This window comes from Salvelinus sp. IW2-2015, linkage group LG24, assembly GCF_002910315.2.
Source record: "Salvelinus sp. IW2-2015 linkage group LG24, ASM291031v2, whole genome shotgun sequence".
Lineage (NCBI taxonomy): Eukaryota > Metazoa > Chordata > Actinopteri > Salmoniformes > Salmonidae > Salvelinus > Salvelinus sp. IW2-2015.
The window spans coordinates 5,157,903-5,185,443 of record NC_036864.1 but is presented as its reverse complement, the minus strand read 5'-3'; the positions used below and the strand labels follow the sequence as shown (position 1 = coordinate 5,185,443).

Genomic DNA, 27,541 nt, shown 5'->3' with positions numbered 1-27,541 from the left:
TAATTGTTCAGAGTTTGCCTTTCTCCTAGCTCCTAATTGTTCAGAGTTTGCCTATTGAACAGAGCTTGTTGCTTCCACCTTTCCAATACTTTCAGGTCTGTGTATATCAAAGCATGGCATAAAGGCGTCTGGTAGCCTAGCGGTTAAGAGCGTTGGGCCAGTAACCAAAAGGTTGCTGGTTTGAATCCCCAAGCTGACTAGGTGAAACATCTCTCAATGTGCCCTTGAGCAAGGCAATTAACCCTAATTCAGTGTTTCCCAAACTCGTTCCTGGGGACCTCAAGGGCTGCACGTTTACTTTTTTGCCCTAGCACTAAACAGCTGATAAAATAATCAAAACTCGATAATGAGTTTATTATTTGAATCGGATGTGTAGTGCTAGGGCAAAAACCCAAATGTGCACCCCTTGGTTCACCCCAGGACAAGTTTGAGAAACGCTGCTCCTGTAAGTGTGTGCATTACCTCCGTCTGTACCAGGTAGTTCCTCTGTGTTCTGACGTGTTTGAGGAAGCCCAGTATGTTGACTGTCCCTGGTCCTGGATCTGTTCCAACATGCTGTCCAGCACAGATGTAGGTCCCTGTCCTCCCCACACCAGCACTACACACACACAGGACATACTTATGACGTAGAGTCCCACATCAACACGACGCTTCCCTTTTCAGAAATGAATACTTGGAATTCCACCTCCTGCACCAAGCCATTGGATCTGCATAGTGTTATTCAACCCTTTCTCAAGCAATATTTTTGCCAAGTCTTCCTGCTGGTTGTTATACCCCCCCCCCCCCCCCCCTCCCACACACCCAGCCCACCTGCAGTGTACGAGGACGGGGCCCATGTCCTGAGTCCTGGCCTGGGACGAGGCCCGTACGAAGGAGATGACAGGCAGGGTGTATTCAGGCACGCCCATGTCAGGCCACTGGGTGTAGTGGTACTGGACCACCGTCCTCTCAGCACAGCATCCCCTCTGGGAAGCCTGCAGGTACAACACACAGCAGGCAGGGTCAAAAAGTCTAGAAGCTCTGTGCACTTCGGTGCATCTTCTTCAAGGTGTGTGTGTGTGCTCCCTGCTCTTGTGGTAACCCTGGAACACAGCACAGACACAGTCAAAATAAACAACATGAATCTGGAACACACATATGACTTTGATTCGACGTGGTTTATGAGTGTACAAAACATTAGGAACACCTTCCTACTGTTGAGTTGCACCCCTTTCGCCCTCAGAACAGCCTCAATTCGCCGGGGCATTGACTCTACAAGGTGTAGAAGCATTCCACAGGGACAGTTGTGTCAATTTGGCTGGATGTACAATACTTTGGGTGGTGGACCATTCTTGATACACACGGGAAACTGTTGAGCGTGAAAAACCCAGCAGCGTTGCAGTTCTTGACACATTCACACCGGTGCACCTGGCACCTACTACCATACCCCGTTCAAAGGCACTTAAATCTTCACCCTCTGAATGGCACACACACACAATCCATGTCTCAACTGTCTCAAGGCTTAAAATCCTTCTTTAACCTGTCTCCTCCCCTTCATCTACACTGGTTGAAGTGGATTTAACAAGTGGCGTCAATAAAAGCAGTTCCTAATGTTTTGTACAGTCAGTGTATGTAGTGTTTATGAAGACCTTATGAATGCTCTATAAAGCATTCATAAGGGGTCCTCATCAAATGGACAACCTTGCCCTTACCATGATATAGGACGCGTTGATGTAGTCCGAAGATTCTCCTTCCACTGGACATGACAGACACACTCTGGATCTCTCCACTGCAGCACACACAGAAACACACAACACAATCTATTCTTTTCAAGTGGTCCTAAAGTATTGCTTGAATTTATTATATTAAAAAATGTTCTGGTTTTCTCAGATAAAGTATTCCATGTTTTTATTACTCTGAATCGAAATGTTCTTTTGCCTATTTCTCTTCTCTGCTGAGATAAGACATAGATGGAGGAGAACCTTTTCCTGGTATTGACTGAATGGCTGTCTCTTACCGACTATATCGTGTTGTGTGTGATTGGCTACTTCAACTCACCCGGCATGAGAGAGGAGGTCCTGTTTTTGTCAGCGTTTCCTTCTCTCAGGGCAGCGGCGTAGTCCGCCTGTCTGGCTCTGCGCTGACTCACCAGCTATAACACAACAGTAGTAAACATTACCAACACATTACCATCACTCCTGCTAAATGGCTTTCACCAATCAAGTCATGCCAGATCAGTGATTACTTCAAGGATGTATCCTCAATGTGTTTGGGCAGGTCCCAAGTCAGGGCCCAGAAAGTAGCACACTAGGGTGTAGGGTTCCTGTGTGTGTGTGTGTGTGTGTGTGTGTGTGTGTGTGTGTGGGTGTGGTGTGTGGTGTGGTGTGTGTGTGGTTGTTGTGTGTGTGTGTGTGTGTGTGTGTGTGTGTGGTGTGTGTGTGTGTGTGTGTGTTGCTGACCTTGAACTGTCCTTCCATGCGTGCCTCCCGGAGGGCCCAGTGGTCAGCAGGTCCGAGACGTAGGAGTGGACCAGGTCAGAGGTCACCAGAGTGCCCTGCTGACGATGGCCTCCACCAGAGCATCATGGATAACACATACTGCTCCTGAGGACCAGAGAGACATAACACAGAGAGAGACTTCTCACTCACATCACCTACAGCAGGGCTGGATAATGACTTGATTAGTTGAATCCGCTGTGTAGTGCTAGCGCAAAAACCTCAAGTGCACCCCCTGGGTTCCCCGGGACCGAGTTGGAAACGCTGCTCCTGTAAGTGTGTGCATTACCTCCGTCTGTACAGGTAGTTCCTCTGTGTCTGACGTGTTTGAGAAGCCCAGTATGTTGACTGTTCCCTGTTCTGGATCTGTTGCAGCATGCTGTCCAGCACGATGTAGGTCCCTGTCCCCCACACCAGCACTACACACACAGAACATACTTGTGAGAGAGTTCCACACAACACAATGCTTCCCTTTTCAGAAATGAATACTGGATATTCACTTTCTGCACAAAGCCATTGGATCTGCATACTGTTATTCAAGCCTTCTCAAGCAATATTTTGGCCAAGTCTTTCCCCTGGTTGTTATTAACCCCCCCCCCCCCCTTCCCTCACACACCCAGCCCACCTGCAGTGTACAAGGACGGGGCCCATGTCCTGAGTCCTGGCCTGGGACGAGGCCGTACGAAGGAGATGACAGGCAGGGTGTATTCAGGCACGCCATGTCAGGCCACTGGGTGTAGTGGTACTGGACCACGTCCTCTCTCAGCACAGCATCCCCCTGGAAGCCTGCAGGTACACACACACAGCAGGCAGGGTCAAAAAGTCTAGAAGCTCTGTGCACTTCGGTGCATCTTCTTCAAGGTGTGTTGTGTGTGTGTGTTGTGTGTTGTGTGTTGTGGTGTGTGTGTGGTGTGTGTGTGTGTGTGTGTGTGTGTGTGTGTGTGTGTGTGGTGTGTTGTGTGTGTGTGTGTGTGTGTGTGTTGTGTGTGTGTTGTGTGTGTGTGTGGTGTGTGTTATCCAGGCAGGTACCTTTTGTGAGGTGTCTCTGACGGTAAAGGTTCTCCGGGTATAGTAGGCCAGGGTCTTGGTGTCTTTTAGGGTCACCAGGAAATAACCGTACTCCTCCTGGTTCTCCATTGGCCAGTACTGGTCACACTTCCTCTGACATCACAGAGGAGAGCCTCAGTCACACAATGGTCAAAACCAGTCATATAAAGTCAAATAAAACTTCAAAACAAGTTATATGTTCCATTTTCTTTCTCTTGAACCAATGTTTTCTGTTAAACTGTGTAAAACAATCAACACAGTGCCCAGCCTGCAGTCTTCTGTGTGACTAACTGACCCCGCCTCTCTCCAACAGGTTGGTGATCTAACGATGACTCCAACATTCTCCTGCCACACCATCCTCCAGAAGTCCTCTGTTCAACTTCAGGGGCCCCTGGGCTGCGATGTAGCCTTGTACGCTCAAAACCCTGACAGGAACACACACAACACAGATCAATCAAATCAACCAATCACCTCCACAATCCTTCCATACTACCCCTATAGTCGTATTTCTATACATCCTCTTTACATAGCGTACTTACATGTTCAGTATTGATATAGATATGAATGATAAGGGAGAGGAGCTACTACATCAACAAGTGCATTGATGTAGTCTCCACCTTTCCTCTTCCAGTAGTTTGACTCTGCTGTGGTCATCTAGACCAACAAAGAGGGTTAATGAATAGTGTGTGTGTGTGTGTGTGTGTGTGTGTGTGTGTGTGTGTGTGTGTGTGTGTGTGTGTGTGTGTGTGTGTGTGTGTGTGTGTGTGGTGTGTGTGTGTGTGTGTGTGTGTGTGTGTGTGTCTGAGTGTGTGTGTGTGTGTGACGTACAGGCCATGATGTTGATGTATCGGTTCTTGTTCTTGTTGTCTGGGTGGTTGGAGCTGTCAGTGGTGATGCCCATCTCCACCGTGCACGACTGCACCTCCTGTAAGAGAAACACACACTGGCACTCAGTCACACAACCCTGAACAATGAATGACCAATACACACACACACACACACACACACTGAGCCATTACGAACCAACACACACCACCTGGCCGGTGCCCAACACGCAAGTCCAATTATCAAATAGAAGGTAGCATGCAAGAACACAACGAACAAGAAAAAACACTAAAACACATGACAGCAGACAGTAATGCTACTCAGAGATGTGATCCATGCAGCAAAGAAAACACTATCCGTCAATTCCAATGACAGGATAAAGAGAAACGGTCTTCCTGATTCTGAGGCCAAACATCAAAGATTCAGGAAGTCCTGATGAATCAGGATAACATCTTTGATTCTGTGTGTATATCTAATCTAACACAAAGGGAGTCTTACCTCATAACACTCTGTCACAATCTAATGGGGGGGGAGTAGGGGGTGAGAATGGGAGGTGGAAGGGTGGTGGGGAGGAGGGGGTGAGAATGCAGAAAGCACAGCGATGAGGGGTCGGGGCGACACACAGTGACCAGTCAGTGCAGATACACAGACATGAGGAACAGCTCTGTGTGTGTGTGTGTGTATGTGTCTGGAGGTAGTGGCCATGCCTATTGACAGGGTCACCTACTGATGCACCCAGTTTTGCAAACTGTACTCCACGTTGACCCCAAAAATTCTATTGGAACGTTGTCTCGGAATGGGTGGTGTGAACATGGCATCCATTAAAATGTCTAAAAGTTTTTCCAAACTCTGTGTATCTATAGCTATGTACAGGGTTTGTTAGAGTAAGGTTACCTACAGAGACAGTGTAATGTAGTCCCTCACCCAAACACACAGTACACCCTCAACATGCTAACCCACAACCACAACAGTTACACTGAGATAGATAGGGACATCTAATACACATAGGAACATCTACAGACGACAACTAAAATGTTGCTCTAATCATTAAACAAACGTTACTGTTTCCGACAGTGCCACCTTTCAGACAGGATGCCTCACTTACCAGTAGTGTTGAGTTCAGTTATACTCTGAACAAACATACACTTTTATTGATTAGAAAGGAATAGCTTTAGTAAGCAGTGAGGGTCAAATCCTAACCATGACTACCACACTGTGCCTAGGTGATGTTAATACTGCTGTGGAGCGTTAAGAGTGTAACACATACAGTAGCATCAGGCTGATGTCTCTCTCACCTCAAAATCCGTGGAGAAGGTGTTGGTCTGGTGGAGCTCTGCCACGTGCTTCACAAACTGCTTCACCGACAGCGCCTCGTGCTCTTCTGGAAACACAGACAGGAATGAGTGAATGGACGATGTGTGTGGTGTGTGTGTGAGTGCGAGTGTTACCTGTGGCGAGCAGCAGCGGTGAAGACAAAGCAGAGATGACTTTGGGTGAGGCGGTGTCTTCAGTGAAGAAGTCAACCGTCTGGAAGCAGTTTCTGTTAAACAAACGTTGCAAATAGAAATATAATGAATAGAGCTGACACGACTCCCAATTCTACAGGGCAGACAATCATACCTGCTCTACAGAATACATTTCTATCTGAACACACACTGTAAAACATTTGCTGTAAAATGTACAGTAACTTACTGGCAGCAATTGGCCAGTAAGTTACTGTCATTTATTTTAGAGTACAGCTACTGTAATACATTTAACAGTAATTCATTTTACAGTACCAAAAAATATGACTGTAATCTAATTACAGCATATTATTGGAATTACCCATGCAGTGACATATTACCCAGTATTCTTTGCAAGTTTTCCTTTTTACATTTACATTTTGGTCATTTAGTGGGCGCTCTTGTCCTTAGCAACTTACAGTCAGTGTATTCAACCAAGGTTGATAACAATTCTCAGTCATAGCAAGTAAAAAGCTTCTCCATTACTTGTAATTACAACAAGACATCTTATGATATATCTCTGGATAGTGCCAATACAATACTGAGATATTTACAGTAACTTGATGACAGAGCAATGAAACACAGTACAACACAGTAAAACGGACTATTAAACTATATAAAATACAGTATTCTACTGTAATTACAAGGGATTAGAGCAAGCAGGTTGGCTGTAGGCATTTGCATATGAAATAATACTAGGTGTTTCATATCACTTTCACTTCTAGAGGCCTAATCAAAGGCTTCCAAACTGGCCGTGATTACAGGGCAAAACAGATCAAATGGACATGAATACATATTCAGCCATTAAAAGACCTGCTTCTACTTCGATCTGTTCTCATATCTGTTCCCACTGAACAAAAATATAAACACAACATGTAAAGTGTTGGTCCCATGTTTCATGAACTGAAATAAAAGATCCCAGACATTTTTCATATGCACAAAACAAATATTTATCTCAAAATTTGTTTACATCCCTATTAGTGAGCATTTCTCCTTTGCCAAGATAATCCATCCACCTGACAGGTGTGGCATGTCAAGAAGCTGATTAAACAGCATGGCCATTACACAGGTGCACCTTGTGCTGGGGACAATAAAAAGCCACTCTAAAATGTGCAGTTTTGTCACACAACACAATGCCATAGATGTCTCAGGTTTTGAGGGCGACTGCAGGAATGTCCACCAGAGCTGTTGCCAGATAATCTAATGTTAATTTCTCTACCATAAATCGCCTCCAACGTTATAGAATTTGACAGTACTTCCAACCCACCTCACAACCGCAGACCACGTGTATGGCGTCATGTGGGCGAGTGGTTTGCTGATAACAACAAGAAGAGGTGATGACGTACCAGCCACCGTTTGTCCCATGAATTAATCACAAAAATGGAGGATTAGCTGATAACTACGAAACAAACATTCTGGATAATATAGAGAATCTGGAACCATTTATTGATCAGCATTTTGATATGCTCGAAAAAGAAACGGATGCATCGAAGCGAACAAGAGAAGACTTTTCCTCGAGTTCTGCGAGCTAAACGGGAGGAAAGCCGCCGTCTAAAAGTCCAAACTTAACATTGGAGGGGGACGTTTTTATAACTCTGTCTCCAGAAGATGGAGCATTTCTTACAAGCACGAGAGAGCTGCTAAAAAACTGGATCTATTGCTTGGGCTACTGGGGGAGGTTGAGGTCTTAAAAACAGGAATGGATTACAGTAATAAAATTGAAAAAAATACGAGCGGGAAAATAAGACCGTGGACTCCCTAAAAGACACTACAGAGAGGCTACGGTATGATAATAAAACAATGAAAGCCGAATTACATGATCTAAAGTGCAGAAGTATGAGAAATAATACTGTTATAATGGGAATAAAGGATGATGTAAACTATCAATCAACGGAGGAAAAAGTCAAGGTGTTCATGAAACGATCCGGTGGAAACAATTGATTTCAAAGAGTAGATGGAAGGCCCCGTCCGATCGTAGCTATGCTAACCCACTACAGAAATGAAAATCGCCTTGTTACAACAGGGTAGGGTATTGAAAACCCCATTCTCTATTAATGAACAAGTTCCTCATGAGATAGTGGAGAGACGACTTGCCCTGCACCCCAAGTTCAAAAGACTCCGAGCAGAGAAGCAGAATGTTCGTCTAGTGGTCGATAAACTATATTTAAATAATCAAATGTTCAAGGACTCGATGATTACAACGTGGCTGTGAGTGATAGCTACCTCCTATTGAAGTAGTCCCCGATACATATTTGCACCGCATTACACAGTACAAATATGGATTCATAGGTTTTTTTTCACATTTGTTTTTTGTTTGTTGCATGAACGACTCCTTTTGTTTTTATTCATGCATTATGGAACCGTGGACTTAAAATAAAGTTGGATTTGTTGGTAATGCAGAATGGGTATGATGAACTTATCCTCTTTCTGTTTATGCAAAATGGAGCTTTGGACTATATGGATGTAATATCAGATTTTGATTTAGGGGAAGGCGAGGATGAGTAAGGCTGACCTCTTTTTTATTTTTATGTATTTAATTTGAAGATTGTACATTATAAATAATAAGGTCGTTTTTTTGTTTAATATGATATGTCCTAATTGTAGAGGTCGGGTATATTATGATTTAAAATATGTTATATAGTGCGGCCCTTGTTCGCCGATGTAAATCTTCCGATTCGCTTTTAAGATAAAACTGAATAAATATGAATATATGTATTATAGGGCTAGGATAAAGGATTATGTATTTTAAAAACCCGCATAGGTTCTCTATTGGAATAGGCCTATACGATCCTGAAATAATTGGCAATACCCCCTTTACATTAAAACAATTATTCTCAATATAAAAAATGTAAAGGATGATTATTCTTCCGATACAGACCGGCAAATGGATGGATTAGGTATTGTCAACATGGTTGTTGTCTCTAGTGTGTGGCGGGCTGGTTAACACTGGGATAAAGTGATTCAAGTTAACGGTAGAACTAATACAATAATTGGCTTATGGAAGCACTTCTCTAAGCGAGAGAAATGTATATTATATATTTCTATGAGCTATTTATGTTAGCTTTTTTTATATTGTTGATCCTAATGATATAGACTTAGGTGTAAAACAGCCGAGGTGATAGAGCAACGACCCTGGAAAAAAAAAACAATGTGTAGGGTGGAGAGAGGGTTGGTTCTACAGGTTTACTCGCTCCGGATTGTCAGTACTGCATGTGTTATTGGCTATCGTGTCGGAATCGATTGTGAGTTTGAACTTGAGTATGCCTTCCCATAAGGGAGTGTCGGGGTTGGCCTGCGTTCGGCTCTGGCACGGCCATGACACGATACAACAGGATATAATGTGATGCCTAAAACACATTTTTATTTGCAGTCATTAGCGTTAGAATCTGTTCCTTTTTCCTCCTTTTTTTTCTCGAAATATAATGAGGACTACATGAAATATGTCTTACATGTAATGGACATAACAAAAGGGCTGGTCTTGCGATATATTTAGGTTCTCTTTTTTCATAATTTTTTTTATTTTTACGAACAACTGAATTCAATGAACTGAGCAGGCTGGGCTGACATGCTTATAGACTTGCTAGGACTTTCAAATATGAGCCTGCATGTATAAGATTGTGCTGTTATTATTTATATTAATAATATATATTACTGTTTTTTTTCTGACTGTTTTCCATGTTATGTGGTTAGTTCTCTTAAAACCTCTAGGGGGTGTGGGACGCTACTGTCCCACCTGGCCAACATCCAGTGAAATTGCAGAGCGCCAAATTCAAAAACAGAAATAATCATTATAAAAATTCATGAAACATACAAACAAGTGTTAAACATCGGTTTAAAGATGAACTTCTTGTTAATCCAACCACGGTGTCAGATTTCAAAAAGACTTTACGGCGAAAGCAAACCATGCGATTATCTGAGAACAGCGCCCAGTAGACAAATCATTACAAACAGTAACCAGCCAAGTAGACGAGTAACAAAAGTCAGAAATAGAGATAAAATGAATCACTTACCTTTGATGATCTTCATATGGTTACACTGTCAGAGTCTATCTAAAAGATAGCGAAGGAGTCAGGCGCAGGACACAGGTAAGAGTAACAATCACTGATTTACTCAATCCAAAACGTAACAAAATCCCGTTCCAAACAATGACAAAACAGGACTCAAAATACAACACACCGGAATACACGAAAGACAATCACGCACAAAACAGAAAGGGAAACCAGAGGGTTAAATAAGGAACATAATTATGAGATGGGAACCAGGTGTGTAAACAGACAAAACAAAAGGAAAAATGAAACATGGATCGGTGGCGGCTAGAAAGCCGGTGACGTCGACCGCCGAACACCGCCCGAACAAGGAGAGGGAACAACTTCGGTGGAAGTCGTGACATACACTCACAAAACTCCCAGTTACCCAATAAATGTTCATTTTGTTCGATCAAGTCCCTCTTTATATCCAAAAACCTCAGTTTTGTTAGCGCGTTTTGTTCAGTAATCTGTCTCAAACAACATCCGGTGAAATTGCAGAGCGTGAAACTCAACAAAACAGAAATTCTCTTAATAAACATACATAAAAGATACAAATGTTATACACCAGCTTAAAGATACATTTCTTGTTAATCCAACCGCTGTGTCAGATTTCAAAAAGGCTTTATGGCGAAAGCAAACCATGCGATTATCTGAGAACAGCGCCCAGCAGACATGTCATTACAAACAGTTAGCAGCCAAGAAGAGGAGTAACAAAAGTCAGAAATAGCGATAAAATGTATCACTTACCTTTGATGATCTTCATATGGTTGCACTCCGAAGACTTCATGTTACACAATAAATGTTCGTTTTGTTCAATAATGTCCCTCTATGTCCAAAAACCTCAGTTTTGTTGATGCGTTTTGTTCAGTAATCCATTGGAACAAAGCGCGGTCACTCAGACAGACGAAAAATCTAAAAAGTACCATAAAAGTTAATAGAAACATGTCAAACGATGTTTATAATCAATCCTCAGGTTGTTTTTGTCATAAATAATCGATCATATTTCAACCAGACCATAACTTCGTCAATAGAAAAGGAGAAACAAGAAAGGCACGCTCCCGTTCACACGCTAGACTCATGTCTGGAAATTTCCACTGTCCTCTCATTGAAAGTGCTGTTTCTCCCTCATTTTTCAGAGTAAAAGCCTGAAACAATGCCTAAAGACTGGCCACATGAGGTGGAAGCCATAGAGATCGTTAACTAGGTCATAAGTCTTTGTATGGTGGATAGGCTTTCAATGGAAAAACAGGCATTTCAAAATAATAGCACTTCCTGGATGGATTTTCCTCAGGTTTTCACCTTCCATATCAGTTCTGTTATACTCACAGACATTATTTTAACAGTTTTGTAAACTTTAGAGTGTTTTCTATCCAAATCTACCAATTATATGCATATCCTAGCTTCTGGGCCTGAGTAGCAGGCAGTTTACTTTGGGCACGCTTTTCATCCAAAATTCTGAATGCTGCCCCCTACCCTAGTTTAAGCATCCTGATAGATAATTATGTTATCATGGGACTGCCCATATTTCCCTCTGGCCAACGCCAATTGGGGGCCAAGGGTTTGCCTTAGGACGCAAAGGTGCGCCATGAGTCAGGGAGATGGTCTGATGATATGGGGGGAGGTTTTAGTGGGTGGAATATTAGGACAATTGGAGGTTTATGAAGTTGCAGCTACAGTATGCTTAATTATTATGGTACAACTATACGGACACTTAATCATCATGGTACTTTTTAATGGTAAGTTTACAAATATTGGTTGAGGTAAGTATAATTGTGTAACGGCTGTTCTCGCTGACAGAAGGTGAGGATCAAAACGCAGAGTGGTTAGTGTTCATTATTTACTGAAAGTCAACAAAACACTTCAAAATAACCAACAAACGTGACGAAACCGAAACAGTCCTGTGTGGCACAAAACCTGACACAGGAACAAACACCCACAAAACACACGTGAAACCCAGGCTGCCTAAGTATGATTCTCAATCAGGGACAACGATTGACAGCTGCCTCTGATTGAGAATCATACCAGGCCGAACACAAAACCCCAACATAGAAAATCACACATAGACAGCCCACCCCAACTCACGCCCTGACCAACTAAATAAATACAAGAAAAAGGAAAAACAGATCAGGAACGTGACAAATTGAAACTTGGGTATCATTATGGTAAGTGGGGAAATAAGTATAGCAAGTTATAATTGTAATGGCTTAGCAGATCATAAAAAAATATCAATTTTTACATGGCTAAAAGAGATAATATAATATCTACTGTTTACAGGAAACTCATTCTACAAATATAGATGAGGTTTGGTGGAAAAAGGACTGGGAGGGAGAAATATATTTTTGTCATGGTCAAAGAAACTCAAAAGGGGTGATTATATTAATTAATACAAATTTTGATCCGATTGTGCAGACAGATCCGCAAGGAGGATGGATTACTTTAAATATGCTATTGGACCAAAAACAGATCTGGCTAATTAATCTGTATGGGCCAAATAATGATCCACACTTTTTCAAAAATATATAAACTCAGCAAAAAAAGAAACTGTCTTTCAAAGGTAATTCGTAAAAATCCATAGATTGTCGTTGTAAAGGGTTTAAACACTGTTTCCCATGCTTGTTCAATGAACCATAAATAATTAATGAACATGCACCTGTGGAACGGTCGTTAAGACACTAACAGCTTACAGACGGTAGGCAATTAAGGTCACAGTTATGAAAACTTAGGACACTAAAGAGGCCTTTCTACTGACTCTGAAAAACACCAAAAGAAAGATGCCCAGGGTCCCTGCTCATCTGCGTGAATGTGCCTTAGGCATGCTACAAGGAGGCATGGTCAATAAATTGCAAAGTCCGTACTATGAGACGCCTAAGACAGCGCTACAGGGAGACAGGACGGACAGCTGATCATCCTCGCAGTGGCAGACTGGTGTGAAGGCCAACTTACAGAAGAGGAACTTTTTGAGGCAATAAAATCTTTTCAGTCTGGAAAAACACCAGGGCTTGACGGTATACCAGTAGAGGTATGTCAGACCTTATTTGATGTACTCAAAGATCCATTATTAGCATGTTTTAATTACTCTTATACAAATGGTAGACTTTCAGGTACTCAACAAGAAGGTCTGATTTCATTACTACTAAAACAGGACCCATGTGATAAGTATAAAGATCCAGTCCATTTAAAAACTGGAGGCCTCTAACACTTCAATATTGTGATGTGAAAATCCTGGCGAAATGCATAGCATTTAGAATAAAAATAATGTTCATCCTGATCAGACAGGTTTTTTACCTGGACAATATATTGGAGATAATATGCGACAATTACTTGAAATAATTGAACATTATGAAACATTGAAGATACCAGCTCTGGTCTTCAGATTTGAACATCATTCATTGCCAGTCAAAAAAATTATATAATACTCGTAGGAAAGGTATTCATCTTTAGATCACAATCTGTGGATAATATACGATTAGAAAGATTCAAACATTTTGTGAAACATCACAGCGAAATTGAAAAAATATATGGCATATGGAAACCTAACAAGGGCGGTCTATGGTGATAGGTGGGATGGGCTGAGGGTTGGGATTAAAGAGTTTGTTTGGTAATGTATTGTTGTTATATATCAAAGTACCGTATATGTTAAATGTATATGTAGAAAATCATTTAATTAGATTTTTTTGTATATTTGTTTTACAGCTAAGATATTTGTCCTCCGAAGAGGGGGGGGGGGGGGGGGGGGTTTAGGTATGGGCAGGCATAAGCTATGGACAACGAACACAATTGCATTTCATCAAAGCCAATTTAATTGCACAGAGATGCTGTGACGAGATCCTGAGGCCCATTGTCGTGCCATTCATCCGCCGCCATCACCTCACGTTTCAGCATGATAATGCATTACCCCATGTCGCAAGGATCTGTACACAATTCTTGGAAGCTGAAAATGCCCCAGTTATTCCATGGCCTGCATAATCACCAGACATGTCACCTATTGAGCATGTTTGGGATGCTCTGGATCGACGTGTACGACAGCGTGTTCCAGTTTCCGCCAATATCCAGTAACTACGCACAGCCATGGGAGAAGGAGTCGGACAACATTCCACAGGCCACAATCAACAGCCTGATCAACTCTATGAGCCAGCGATTCTTCTCACACAATATTTCACCAGAATGCACCATAATTAATACTGTAAAATACATTTACAGTATTTTACTGTGCATTTCATAGGTTTTGAAATGATAGAAAGGTCTTACAGTGTGCTGTAAAACAAATGTAAGGTATTTTACTGTGGATTGTACAGTAATCTACTGTATTCAGTTTATACAGTAAGTTACAGATGAAATGACAAAACGGCTAACAGTGCAGTGTGCTAATCGTACCTCCAGTAGATGAGGATGCCCACCAGGACCAGCAGACAGATAATGGTGAGGGTGGATACCACAGCCAGAGGAACCACTGTCCTCCTCTCCCTCTCAGCAACACTTCCCACCATTTCTACCCTTGACTCATGGCTGCTGTTATTGATCTCTGGGGGGGAGAAAGAATTGGTTATTATTTACAGACTTGTATGCACACCATGGATTTAAAAAAACATAAATTATTTCAATCAGTAGGAAATCTGTTACCGCATCATTGAGTACAAATGCCATAATCATATTTCCTCTCATACACAAGGAAATCTCATATTACTCTCCAAATAACATCACCTAACCCGCCACCGTGATTGGAGATTCCTGAGTGTACGTTACCTTTCCTCAGCTCCTCCACAGCCCTGCTGTCAGGGAGAACAGGGACTCGTAGATCTATACAAGGGATATGCAGCTCTATAGCAGAGTTACCAGCACTGGGCAGCTCCACTAGGACCTCTCCACCTCTATCTCCAGACCCACTAGCCTCCCCTAGCACCACAGACCCCTGAGGATTGGCCCCTGCTCTGTCAACCTCAGACACACCACTACCAGTCTCACTCTCAAAGTAGAAGATAGAAGAAAGACCCTCTAAGTCACCGCTGCTCTCTTCCTGTGTCTCTCCCTCTGTTGTGTCCATGGCTGAGGCCAGTGTGAGTGAACGTAGGTCTGTCCCAAGGGAAAGTGTTTCCCCTCTCGGCCAGTCCTGACCTAGGGTGACCCTGTCCCCGTAGAGGCCAGAGCCTGACCCACTGATGTCTGTCTGTCCAACCTGAGAGGTCACAGTCTGTCTGTCCGACCTGGAGTCCTCTTCAGAGGGGCAGACAGAGGGGGAGAGGGTTGTGTCTTTTTCGGAGGGGGTGATAGACAGGTGGCTGAGAGAAGGGTGCAAGGTGGTGTAGCCCCCTTGGGAGGGTGTGAGAGAATCCTCTTCAGAGTGGGAGACCGAGGGGTATGGGGCTGGAAAGTTGAGAGGTTCTGTGAGCTGCTGAACCCAAGTCCCCCTCTGAAAGCTGGTACTGACTGGAACAGAGAGGCCTGTCTGGTCAGACTGAGTGTGAAAATAAGCACTAAACTGAATACATAACAACACAGCAGACCACCAGAGAGGAGCATAAGAACCACAGAGTCTGAGTGGTTATACAAAGCAGCCACCAGAGGGCAGACTGGAGTCAGGGAGGAGCAGCCAGGTCACACACAGCAAGGTGGGTAAAGAGTCCCAGAAGAAGACATAAGACGTGAATCCTTATGATTCGCGGGAAGGAAGACAGACTGGCAGAGGAATACCACCACCGCTGGATACTGGTAGGAAACATGGATCTCTGAAGTACCAGTGGGAACCAGTATGAACCACTGGGCAGCCAAAGGATGAGAGAGAAGTTGAAAAGGGCAGATCACTATAGACAGACACAAAGAGTGTGACTGTTACAGCACATCACCATCAGCCAGTAGAGCGCCAGTCCCTTCACCACCATCATTATCCCCATCTTAGGTCTAAGCGGCAATATCACTCTTATCAACAGCACAGCAGCAGAGAGGTACAGGTCACACAACCAAAACACAACCATCATTCATCCATCAAACAACCACCACAACCAAACAATGTAAGAGTGCACTATACAGTGCCACGCTTTGGCAACAGGAGGAGAGGCGAAGGCATAAAGGTAATGTGTCATTTATTTTATATGTACACACACACAGACATTTACAGCACACATGCAGGGCTGCAGGGTAAACAGGTGTTTCTTACCGGTGAATATGGGCTGGGTGGTGTGCTGTAAGACCTTGACGAGGCCTGAGGTGGTGGAGGAGCCGTAGGCCGTGGAGAGGGAGTGGCTGGGACTTGAAGTCCTGGATCTGACCCAGGGCACAGAGGGGGTTGAGGTTACAGAAACAGGGGTCTGTTGAATAGGGGTGGCCCTTGTCACTGTGCTAACTCTGTTATGAGACAGTCCGGAGGTCAAAACCAAGCCCCTGTCCCGTCCTTTCACTGTGACTTTAGGTCTGGCAGTAACCGGACTGAGAACTCTATCATCCAGTGCTTTGTTCCGTGTTGTTCTAGATGGCGTAGTCGCGAACTCTAAGGCAGTGGCGTTGACAACGTCCTCGTGGTAAACATCAGTGACCACCATGCCCCCCGCCGGAGGGGTGTACATATCGCTCTCTGGGGGTAGCAGGCCGATACCGGAAATGTCAGGTTTCTGGGCAGCGGAACCACGGTTTTGGTTCCGGCTCTGCTGAGGCGACCGCGACAATGAGGCCTCCTCTGTGATTTGCCGGCGGACAGGCGGCGGGCTGGTCGTCCGGGAGACGGGAATCAGGAAGCCCGGCTGGTCGGACACCATGGTGGCGCTCTTGCCGTTGGAGGCGGTGCTGGTGAAGGGGCGGTGCGGAGGGATACGCTGCTTCTTCTTGTCCTTCCTAGTCTGGTCCTTCTTGGGCTTGTCCACCCTGGACTGGTTCACAGGGTTCTGGTCGATCCGGTTCTGGTCATCTCTGGTCCCTAGTGGTACCGGCACAGAGCTCACCTGGGAGGCAGCAGTGGTGGAGGCCTGATCAGGGAAAATCTGCTGGCGATCCTCTCTGGTTCTGCTCTCTTCTACTGGGTTCTGGTCTACTGGTTCCAATATATCCTCAGGTTCTGTATTGTCTGGATCAGACTCAATCTCTGGAGAAAAGAGAATGGGTGGGTATATATATATATATGTTAGACAACTGTTATCATGATGAGTACAACTATTTTGATATTTTTCGTACTTACTTTCAAGTCCGTTAACCTAAGTTCTTTACTCTCTCCTATGAATCTCAGTGGTATAGGCTCATGCCGGACACAGTTTCAGCCTTTTTCTGGACTAAAAATCATTTTTAGAATCTGGTTTCTCGTGACAGCCTGAACACTAAAATGTTTGGCTGTGGGTGCTGAGATTATAGCTGGTCTCACCCGGGTCCTCCTGAGGCATGTCCACTATAATCTGGTCACTCCAGCGTCCCATCAGGCCATTGGTGCAGACAGCTACCACTTGGACCACATAGCTGCTGTTGGACAGGAGACCGGGGATGATGGCCCCCTGAGAGAGGGTGATTGATCAGTAACAGGTCAGTCAACTCATCAATACATCAGCCAATCACACTCATCAATAAGTCAGCCAATCACAGTAGTGACAGTCAGTGGCTTGTCTCAGCTTTTTTCACCCTATTTAACAGATGAGACTGATTTCTGATTGACATGCAATGCTATCGATTTGTGTAAGAAGGCACATCAGGTCAGGTGAATAAAAACCATCACACACACAACAAAATACACACAACAATCACATCTGTATTGATATTGTATATTGTAAACCTCTGGCCAGATGGTTTACAGGTATTTTTTGGTTATCACTATGGCAACAGTTTCCAGGAACAACACAATATTTACATCTGACAGTTATTCAGAAAATAATCATAAGGGAACATGAGAGAGAGAAAGCGAGAGAGCGAGAGGGAGAGAGAGAAAGAGAGAGAGTGAGGGAGAGAGACGATCCACAGACAGACAAGTAGTCCCTTCAAGCACTAACTGGTATGCAACAGTAGATGGATAAGTAGACAGGTGTATTACCACGTCCTGGTCTCCGTCGGTGCGGTACTCGTGTTTGGGCTGGTTCTGGTCCTGCAGCCGCTGGTAGGTGACAGAGTACCAGTCGATGGTGGTGTCATACACCACACGGGGGCGCTCCCACATTACCATGATGGTAGTGTCGTTCTGGGCATCCGCCTGCATGTTCTGAGGTTCCGAGCTGCACACTGGAGAACCCAGAAAAATGAGGTTAGATTACGTCAACTATAATCTCTGATGATAACATACGTTTGTGTCTGGTTATCAACATTGTCAGATTGGGAATATGTCACTTTTTAACACAGGGGAGACAATGGGAAATTGGGATTGAGCTTTCCTAAGGAAAACATGTAGGTAGACAACAGTGTCTCTCTTAGAGCAACACTGGAAGAGGGAAAGGAAGAGGTGAAGGGAGACATTTTGGGTATAGATATGGAAAGGGGATAGATATCCATGCTTTTAGAATTTTGCATTTCTGAACAGATATATTTCAAAAAAGAGAAAATGTTAAATAATTTGCTACACTGAAAGAGGTTTCCTAGCAACCCAGAGTGCTTATTTGGGGTCTTTTTAAAAGGCAGAGTGAGAAAGAGAGAGAGGAAGGGAAAGGGCTTTTGATGAGCTGCACTCGAAAGACCTTGGGAGTAGGCTCTAAAACATCACTAAACACTGAAAATATAGGAGAACCTCAATTGCAAACTCCTCGCGTCCTGGCCTCCTTAAAACCAATTGGAGGAGAATGTCTGAGGGGCAGGACCTCTGGCTTTCTCATCCAATGGGTTTTGAGAAGGAGACGAGGAAAGAGGAGTCTACAATTGAGATCTTCCCTATGTGACTTGTTACAAGATCGGGGGCTTTTTGGCTCTAGTTCCTATTTCACGGTATGGCCTAACAGGCCATGTGTTACAGTACAGCTCAGTGTGAGTGTGTCTGAATCATGCTATGGTTTTACAGAGGTCAAGTATGGGAGAAGAGAGGAGCCAGGAGTAGGGTCAGCATCTGGTAGTTAGGGTGGGTGCTAAAGGTTAGGGGTCAGGAATTGGGGTCAGTGGTTAGATAAGGGTCAGGGGTCAGGCATTAAAGTAAAACGGGTACATACTATAAATGAGAACATCCTCTGTCCCTGTGTGAGGAAAAGGTGAAGACCAGTTAGAGTTAAGGGTTAAAAGTAAAGGTTTAGAGATCAGGGGTTAAAGGTTAAGGGTACATACTAGGAGTGAGGACCTCCTTCTTTGCCAGTGTAAGGTGAGGGTAAGGATTAGGGGTCTAGGGTTAGAGGTTAGGGTTCAGGGTATAGCCTACAGGTACGAACTGGGGGTGAAGATCTCAACTGTGCCTGTGTAGAAGGAGTGTGAGGGTCAGGGGTCAGAGGTCAGAGGATTCAGGGTTAAGAGTTACGGATACATACTGGGAGTGAGGACCTCCTCTGTTCCAGTGTAGGAGGAGAAGACCTGGCCCAAGAACTGCTGCTGCTGCTCCCTGAAGTTGTTCTGGAGGTAGTCCATCAGCATCACATAGCCTGCCTGCTGCATGGTCATCACCTCACAGAACACCTCCAACTGAGATGGAGAGAGAGAGAGAGATATACAAAATAGGACATTTGTAATGTCCTTATTCTTTAGGAACATCCGTGAGTGTAATGTTTACTGTTCATTTTTAATTGTTTATTTCACTTTTGTACATTATCTACCTCACTTGCTTTGGCAATGTTAACACATGTTTACCATGACGATAAAGCCCCTTGAATTGAATTGAATTGAGAGAGAGAAATACATTGAGAGAGAGAGAGAGAGAGAGATGAGAGAGAAAGAAAGAAATTGAGAGAGAGATGTGCATTCATTGTATGTCTTGTGTGCTTCCCCAAAGTACCTTTAAATGGTTAAGAGTCATCAGCTTGTTTCTGCCACTACCTTACTTCTCCCTTCCTAAAACGAGCAGGAAGTGGAGGGGAAATGGGAACGTCTTCCCCTGTGGAGGGGGAGTTGTTGTCTCTGTAGTGTCTTCTTGCTCCTACTGCTACTGCTGCTTTAGTGAAATATTGATATGTTGTGTGTGTGTAGGTCTGATAGTGGAGGGTTTAAAGGATTGTCATGGCTGAAATCAGGGAGAGTGCTGCTCTATTTTCGTGGTGTCTTTGAGAGGCTGAGATCTGTGCCCACTGAGTATTGATGCCCACGTCACTTGGCGTTTTGCCAGCCACACACACACACACACACACACACTCCTGTTCTCCTGCTCTTCTCTGTTCCTCACACTTGGGAAGCTGTCTCACTGTACGACATCATCGTGACACTGCCTCACTGTATGACATCATCACGTGTGTGTGTACCCCCACGTTTATGTTTGTGTGTGACACTCACCTGTGTCTCAGAGATGGGCACGGTGTGTTTGAAGACGATCCACTCCACCGTCTCAGAGCAGGGCGGGGAGGTGAGGGAACCGTTGTATATGTAGTATTTATCAGTAGAGTTAGGGAGCAGAGCCAGCAGAGAGAAGGGCTCGACATTCTCAGTTTTACCTGAACGATAGAGAGTGATAGAGGGATGTGAGAGTGATAGATACACCTGCTTTTCAGTAGGTCACTGGGACTCCTGAACCCTCCGAATATAGATATAGAAATAATAGAATGTAAAAATAGAGTCAAATAAATAGAGTAGAACAATGAGCAGCTGCATACCAAACCTGCTGACGCTGTTGACGCCTTCTATGATGGTGTTGTAGTTGTCATTGTTATCCAGGCTGGTCTGTGGAGAAGAAATCACAGTGAGCTGACATGCTAACATGCTAGCATACTATCTAGTATGCATCGATTCATGCTAAGTAGTATGCAGTGTGGATGTTGAATCAGAGCTCCACCTCAAACAGGACGGCCAGCGCTGCGATCCTCCCTCCGTCCTTCACCGCGTCGTCTATAGACTGGTACAGGTCTGACTCATAACAGAAGATCTGCACCTGGATCAGAGAGAGACAGAGAGAGAGAGAGAGAGAGAGAAAGAGAGAGAGTGAGAATCAAAGACAGAGAGAGACAGAAAGAGAGCGAGAGAGAGAGACAGAGAGAGAAAGAAAAAAGAAAGAGAGAGAGAGAGAGTGAGAAACAAAGACAGAGAGAGACAGAGAGTGAGGGAGAGAGAGATTGTTATTCATTGTGGGTTTTGTAAAGTGACGTGTAGTCATACTGTGTACTGTAGGTGCGGTGTGGCATGGCGTGGTGTGTTATTTGCTGTGATTGATTCATTGATTGATGTGCCACCTCCAGGGGGAACTTGAGTCCGTTGAGGCTGTGTTCTGATCCGTCTGAGGAGGCGTTGCAGCGGCCCCAGTGGAACGTCATCCTCCCCAACCTGAACCTGGAGCTCAGACCACCGCCACTCACATAGTACTCCCCGTCCAGGCCTAGCACCACTGGAACACAACACACATATTAATGCCCACGCAAAAACCTACGTGCACACGCACATGCACACACACAACCATATTACCCACCCACTAGTCTTGCTTGGGCACCCTTCCAAAGCCTGTCTAGTTCACTCGACTATGTGAGAAGCCTTCCGAGGCTTCCCACCCACCAGCGATGTGCAGGACACACATTCTTTTAATCACAGGTCTCTGGCAGAATACACAATGGTACTTACCGTTTGTACATGCCACAGTCTAATTTCGAATTACAAACACAGAACACGTTCAGCACATTTAAATGTTACATTTACAATAAAACCATCATGTCTTTGAAGCCATAATACCCTTTTCCATATGAAAACACATCTACACATAACATCCCTCCTCTGTCTCCCTGGCCTGATCCCTATCCCCACACAATAGAATCATAATAGATGCTTCAAAGAGATTGTTTTATTGGTAAATTGCTTTTCTGTCAGCGTTTTGGAACAGAGAGATGAATACTACCCAGCAGGCAGCATTTTCATAACACAGCCACAGGGAGACATATTGAAGAGATGATATCCAAGAGTCATTTCATTTCCTCTGGAAGACAGACCTATTATTCTCACCCCTCTCTCTCTCTCTGTCTCTTGCTCTCTCCATCTATCTGTCTCGGTCTCTCTCTCAATAAACCCATCACTCATATTGAGTTATATTTCCATAACTATCTCTATATGAGAAGATTAATATGACACTGAAACAATCTGTTCTTACTCCTTAATAACCACGTGACGTTTTGTGCCCACTGAACACGACCCGTGATATGACCCTTCTCACACTATAATGCCAACCCGAACTGTACTACCACGGGTTGGGTGTTTAACGGCTCATGTCGTACAGTACCTGTGTTGCCGTCGTTGTTGATGGTGGTGGTCTCTGGGGTCTTCTTCTCCCAGCCCTCCAGCTGCAGGCCCTGGTACTCCACCCGGACCTGGGTGAACGTCTCATCGATGTCGATGGGTGACTGACGTGCATAGTTACACGCCGGGTACCTCTTACCCCAGATCTTCTGGTTCAACTGGCCTGAGAAGGAAAAACACAGAGAGGAAGAATCTTTACAATGGATCAGTAGTACCGAAGATGGGAATGAGATGGCAAACTGTGATTTGGAATTGACTTCACAGTGCAGGCAGCAGGTAGTGTAGCTGAGCAACTCCCACACAACCCTGCAGGGAGACCGGCTTTAAAGGAAGCACTTTATAGAGGTCAGCTACAGTAGAGTATAAACACGTTTAGTATTTGTTTCCTGCTGCAAAACATCATTTGTTTCCCATTTAAATAATCCCTCAATATCCACTGTGATGACAAGTCCTGCGATGACCAATCCTCATAATCCTGAAGTGAACTTTAACCCCAACTGTGTTGACACGCAGCACATACAGAATCAGCTCTACTGCGTCGCCCTCTAGTCCAGCAGATGAGGAGTTAACGGAGCAGATGGCCTGACAGTTTGTCACAAATGGCTGGGCAGGTAGCGTACAGATTTAGAAAGTTAATTTGATCGCTGTGTTGCAGGATAAATGTCAGAATATGCAGAAATCGCTCCGCCGTTTCCCGGTAGCTAAAACTCTAGTAGTTTATGTGACAAAATAAGCGAGTACAGTGTAGAGAATCATTGTACCATCCAAACCGCTGTGAATTATATTTTCCATAACCAAAAATATAGTATTTTCAGCGGTTTGAAGCTGGTGTACAAAACCGAAAGTAAAAATTCAAAAACTAAACTTAAGAACGGAAAGCATAGAAATAGCGCACATAGAACAGATCTACCGCTTCTTAGACTTGCTTTCAATGAGAACGACAGATCTATAACTCACATTTCTATGTGAATTTGGTCAGGTCATTTGTAATTTCCACTTTGAAATTTCAGATCCTACATTTGCACATACAGTACATCATATACAGTACGGCACGTACAGTAAGTACATCCATACAGTAAGCCATATGTACAGTATGCTAGCATACATTATACTGTACTGTGAGTATTATGATATTCCCTGCTGAGTCTTTGAGATGCCTGCTGACCCCGAGCAGGGTGGGGGGCATGTTGCTGTAAAGGAGTAATGAGTCTGTTGTTGTCTGAGCTCAGAGACATTAGCATGAGAACGGCCAGGCTGAGGCTGCACACTGAGAGGAGAGGAGGGAAGACTTCATTATCACCTCTTCCTCTCCCCAGTGTCCTAAAAACGACCGTATCTCTCTCCCTCCGCCCTCCCGCTCTCATAATAAATACTCCATCTCGCTGTGTGAACGAGTGAGAGAGAGATATTGTCTTCCCAGCAGCTTTCTCTCTTTCTCTCTCTCAATTTAATTTCAATTTAAGGGCTTGATTGGCATGGGAAACCTATGTTTACTTTGCCAAAGCAAGTGAGATATGTAATATAACAAAAGTGAAATAAACAATCAAAAATTAACAGTGAACATTAACAGTAAACATCTCCCTCCCCCTCCCTCCCTCCCTCCCTCCCCCTCCCTCTCTCATTTTAACTCTACTGGCTAATAACCCAGGAGAATGAATACAGAGTCATCAAAGGAGGACGTCAGGTGCTAAAGATAAGAGTTTACCAGGCATGACCGACATTCACAGCCATTTATGGGGTCAAATCATTCCCACTCTGAATTCAGCCGAGTTGAATGACAGTTTACTGCGTTGGTGACAGATGAGAGTAGCTTCTGGCTGTGCCACTTAAATGGTCTGTGGGACAGCAAGGAGTGTGCATGTCAATTTGGTGTGCAAGTGTGCATGCGCGTGTGAGTGTGTGTGTGTGTAGGTTGGGAAAGAGTTTGACTCTTTATTTGGTGTGTGTGTTTGTGCATGCTCGCATATGTGACTGTGTGCCTGAACATGTGTGTGTGTGTGTGTGTGCTTCTCCAATGCTGGCAGCAAAGTGAAAAGGGGCTGTTAGGTGGTTCTGGGGGCCTCATCTGGCATAAATGCCATGACACAACATTACTGCTACACTCACAAGATGCTACCATGGCAACATGTAGCTGCAGAGGTTCGGAGGAGAATTAAGTGCCAGGAGCAACACATATTCTGTCAGTCTTACCAGGAACACACACAAAGGATCTGTCCCCCATTACATTGCACTACTTTTAAACCGAGCCTCAAATGACAGATGATTGACATCCCGGTACGCTATGTGACTCACATGTAATGACTGGTCTTTTAGCGAGTCAGTCTTTATAGTAAAGGAGGAGAAACATGGCGTTCTGTTTCTCTGAAAGGTTGAATGTCCCTGGGACTCTAAGTAGAGTGACAGATGGGGGGGGGGGGGACGGACGGGACGAGAACAGTACCCCCTCCCCTCACACACAGAAACACACACATCACTACTCACACCACCCACACACAAACACACACACACACACACACATACACTAAAAGTATGAGTGTGTTTGTTAGCCAAAAATCCTAACATACATAATACAATTCATTCACTTCTTGAATCCACTCTCCTTGCTGCCATGTCTTCTCACATTAAAGGGCAACAGATGAGTGAAGAAGTAAGAAAAATAACAAGACAGAAAGTAGGCTTGATCTATCAGACAACCAATAACAGATGTTGTGTTGTGGGATGTCGGAGGATGAATAACGAGGTATTTTTATCCTTATTATATGCCTTTAATCCTACAAAGCTCTTTGCCAAAACAGATTAGTGATATGTTAAGTGACGATCTGTTTATTCAAGTCGCACGTGTCTATAAAATGTAATGCTGCTCCACTGAGCCTTATTACAAGGGGATTATCCTCTTTCTTTAGCCATTTAAAGCACTGTGAACTGACTGCTGGTAAGTGGTGATGATATCTTTATTGAGAGGACAGACAGGTAGCTGAGTTGTGCTTGGGCTTAGCGAAGGTAATGGCTGTGTTGTGTGTTGTGTGTGTGTGTGTGTGTGTGGTGTGTGTGTGTGTGTGTGTGTGTGTGTGTGTGGTGTGTGTGTGTGTGTGTGTGTGTGTGTGTGTGTGTGTGGTGTGTGTGTGTGTGGTGTGTGTGTGTGTGTGTGTGTGTGTGTGGTGCGTGCGTGCGTGCGCGAGAGTCAGAAGTTGGCTGTCTTAGTCCCCCAGGGACATTCAACCTTGCCAGAGAAACAGAACGCCACGTTTCTCCTCCTTCTTCTATAAAGCTGACTCGCTAAAAGATCAGTCACTGCATGTGAGTCAGACCTATGTCAGACAGACCATTAACCATACTGTGGCCAATCCAAATGCACCCCACTCACCATATAGTCACTACCTTTGACCCGAGCACATAGTGTACTGGGATGTCAATCGTCTGTCATTTGAGGCTCGGTTTAAAAGTAGTGCGATGTATTGGGGAATTAGGACATTGAGACAGATCCTTTGTGTGTGTTCCTGGAAAGACTGACGGAACTATGTGCTTTCCTGGCACTTCAATTCTCCCTCAAACCTCTGCAGCTACTTGTTGCCATGGTAGCATCTTGTGAGCGTAGCAGTGTTGTGTCATGGCATTTATGCCAGATGAGGCCCTCAGAACCACCTGACAGCCCCTGTCACTTTCCTGCCAACATAGGAGAACACAGCACACACACACGCACGCACACACAGCACACACAACACGCACACACACACCACACACACCCACACACAACACACACACACACAACACACACACACACACACACACACACACACACACACACACACACACACACACAACACATCACACACACAACGACATGTTCAGGCACACAGTCACACATGCAGGCATGCACAAACACACACACCAAATAAAGAGTCAAACTCTTCACCAACCTACACTCACACGCGCATGCACACTTGCACAACAAATTGACAGGCACACTCTTTGCTGTCACACAGACCATTTAAGTGGCAACAGCCAGAAGCTACTCTTGTCTGTCCACAACGCCAGGAAACTGTGTTGCCAACTCACGATGGCAATACGGCTGAATTCAGATGGAAAGATTTGATCCCATAAAATGGCTGTGAATGTCGGTCATGCCTGGTAAACTCTGTATCTTTAGCACCTGACCTCCTCTTTGATGACTCTGTATTCATTACTGGGTTATTAGCCAGTAGAGTTATTATGAGAGAGGGAGGGAGAGAGAGAGAGAGAGGGAGGAGAGAGAGAGAGAGAGAGAGAGCGAGAGAGAGAGAGCGAGAGCGAGAGGGGAGAGAGAGAGGCGAGAGGTGGGAGAGAGAAGAGGGAGAGGGGAGAGAAGGGACGAGGGGGAGCGAGAGAGGAGAGGGGAGAAGAGAGGAGAGAGGAGAGGGGGGAGAGAAGAGAGAGAAGGGAGGGAGGAGGGGAGGGAGAGAAGAGGGAGAGGGGAGAGAGAGAAGAGAGCGAGAGGGGAGAGAGAGAGAGAGAGGGAGAAGGGGGAGAGAAAAAGGCTGCTAGGAAGACACTATCTCTTCTTCGCTCCCAACACACTCGTTCACCACCACACACCACACAGCGAGATATTTTATTATGAGAGGGGGGATAGCTGTAGTTATTATACAACTGGGGCAGAAGGAGGTGATAATGAAAGGCTTTCCCTCCTCTCACTCTCAGTGTGAGCCTCAGCTGGCCGTTCTCATGCTAATGTCTCTGAGCTCAGACAAAAACACCGACTCATGCTCTTTTACAGAACATGGCTCCCCCCCCCCTGCTCAGGGTCAGCATGGCATCTCAGAGACTTCAGCAAGGAATATATAATAGCTCACAGTACTACTATGTGAGTGCTGTACTTGTAACTGCTACAACGGGCCATTTGGTTTGCTGTATGGATGTACTTACTGTAGCGCTGTATGTATGATGTTCACGTATGTACAGATTAGGACTTAATTGAGACAGTTTGCCACAGCAGGAAAATGTGTTTTTGTACAAACCACTTCAAACCGCTGAGGACAATTTTTGGGTTATAGAAAATATTTTTTCTTCGCGTTTTTAGATGACATGATTCTCTCAACTATAACTACTTTTTTGGCACATAACTATTCGGTTTTAGCACCGGGAAAATGGCATATAGCGATTTCTTACTGCATAGTTTTCAACTTTAACCTCAAATACACAACAAGTTAAAAGATTATCCGCAACGACGGGTGATCAAATGAAATACTAAAACTGTATGCTACCTGCCCCCAGTATTTGTGACCATGTCAGGCCATCTGCTCTGTTGACTCCTCATTCGCTGGACTAAAGGGGATGCAGTAGAGGCGATTCTGTATGTGCTGTGTGTCACTGCAGTTGGGGTTCAAGTTCATTG

General features: G+C 44.5%; 1 pseudogene; it reads right to left on the bottom strand.

Annotated features, from left to right (window-relative positions):
• LOC111951491 (receptor-type tyrosine-protein phosphatase zeta-like) overlaps positions 1-27,541 on the bottom strand; it is a 61,297-nt pseudogene that overhangs the window by 9,411 nt on the left and 24,345 nt on the right.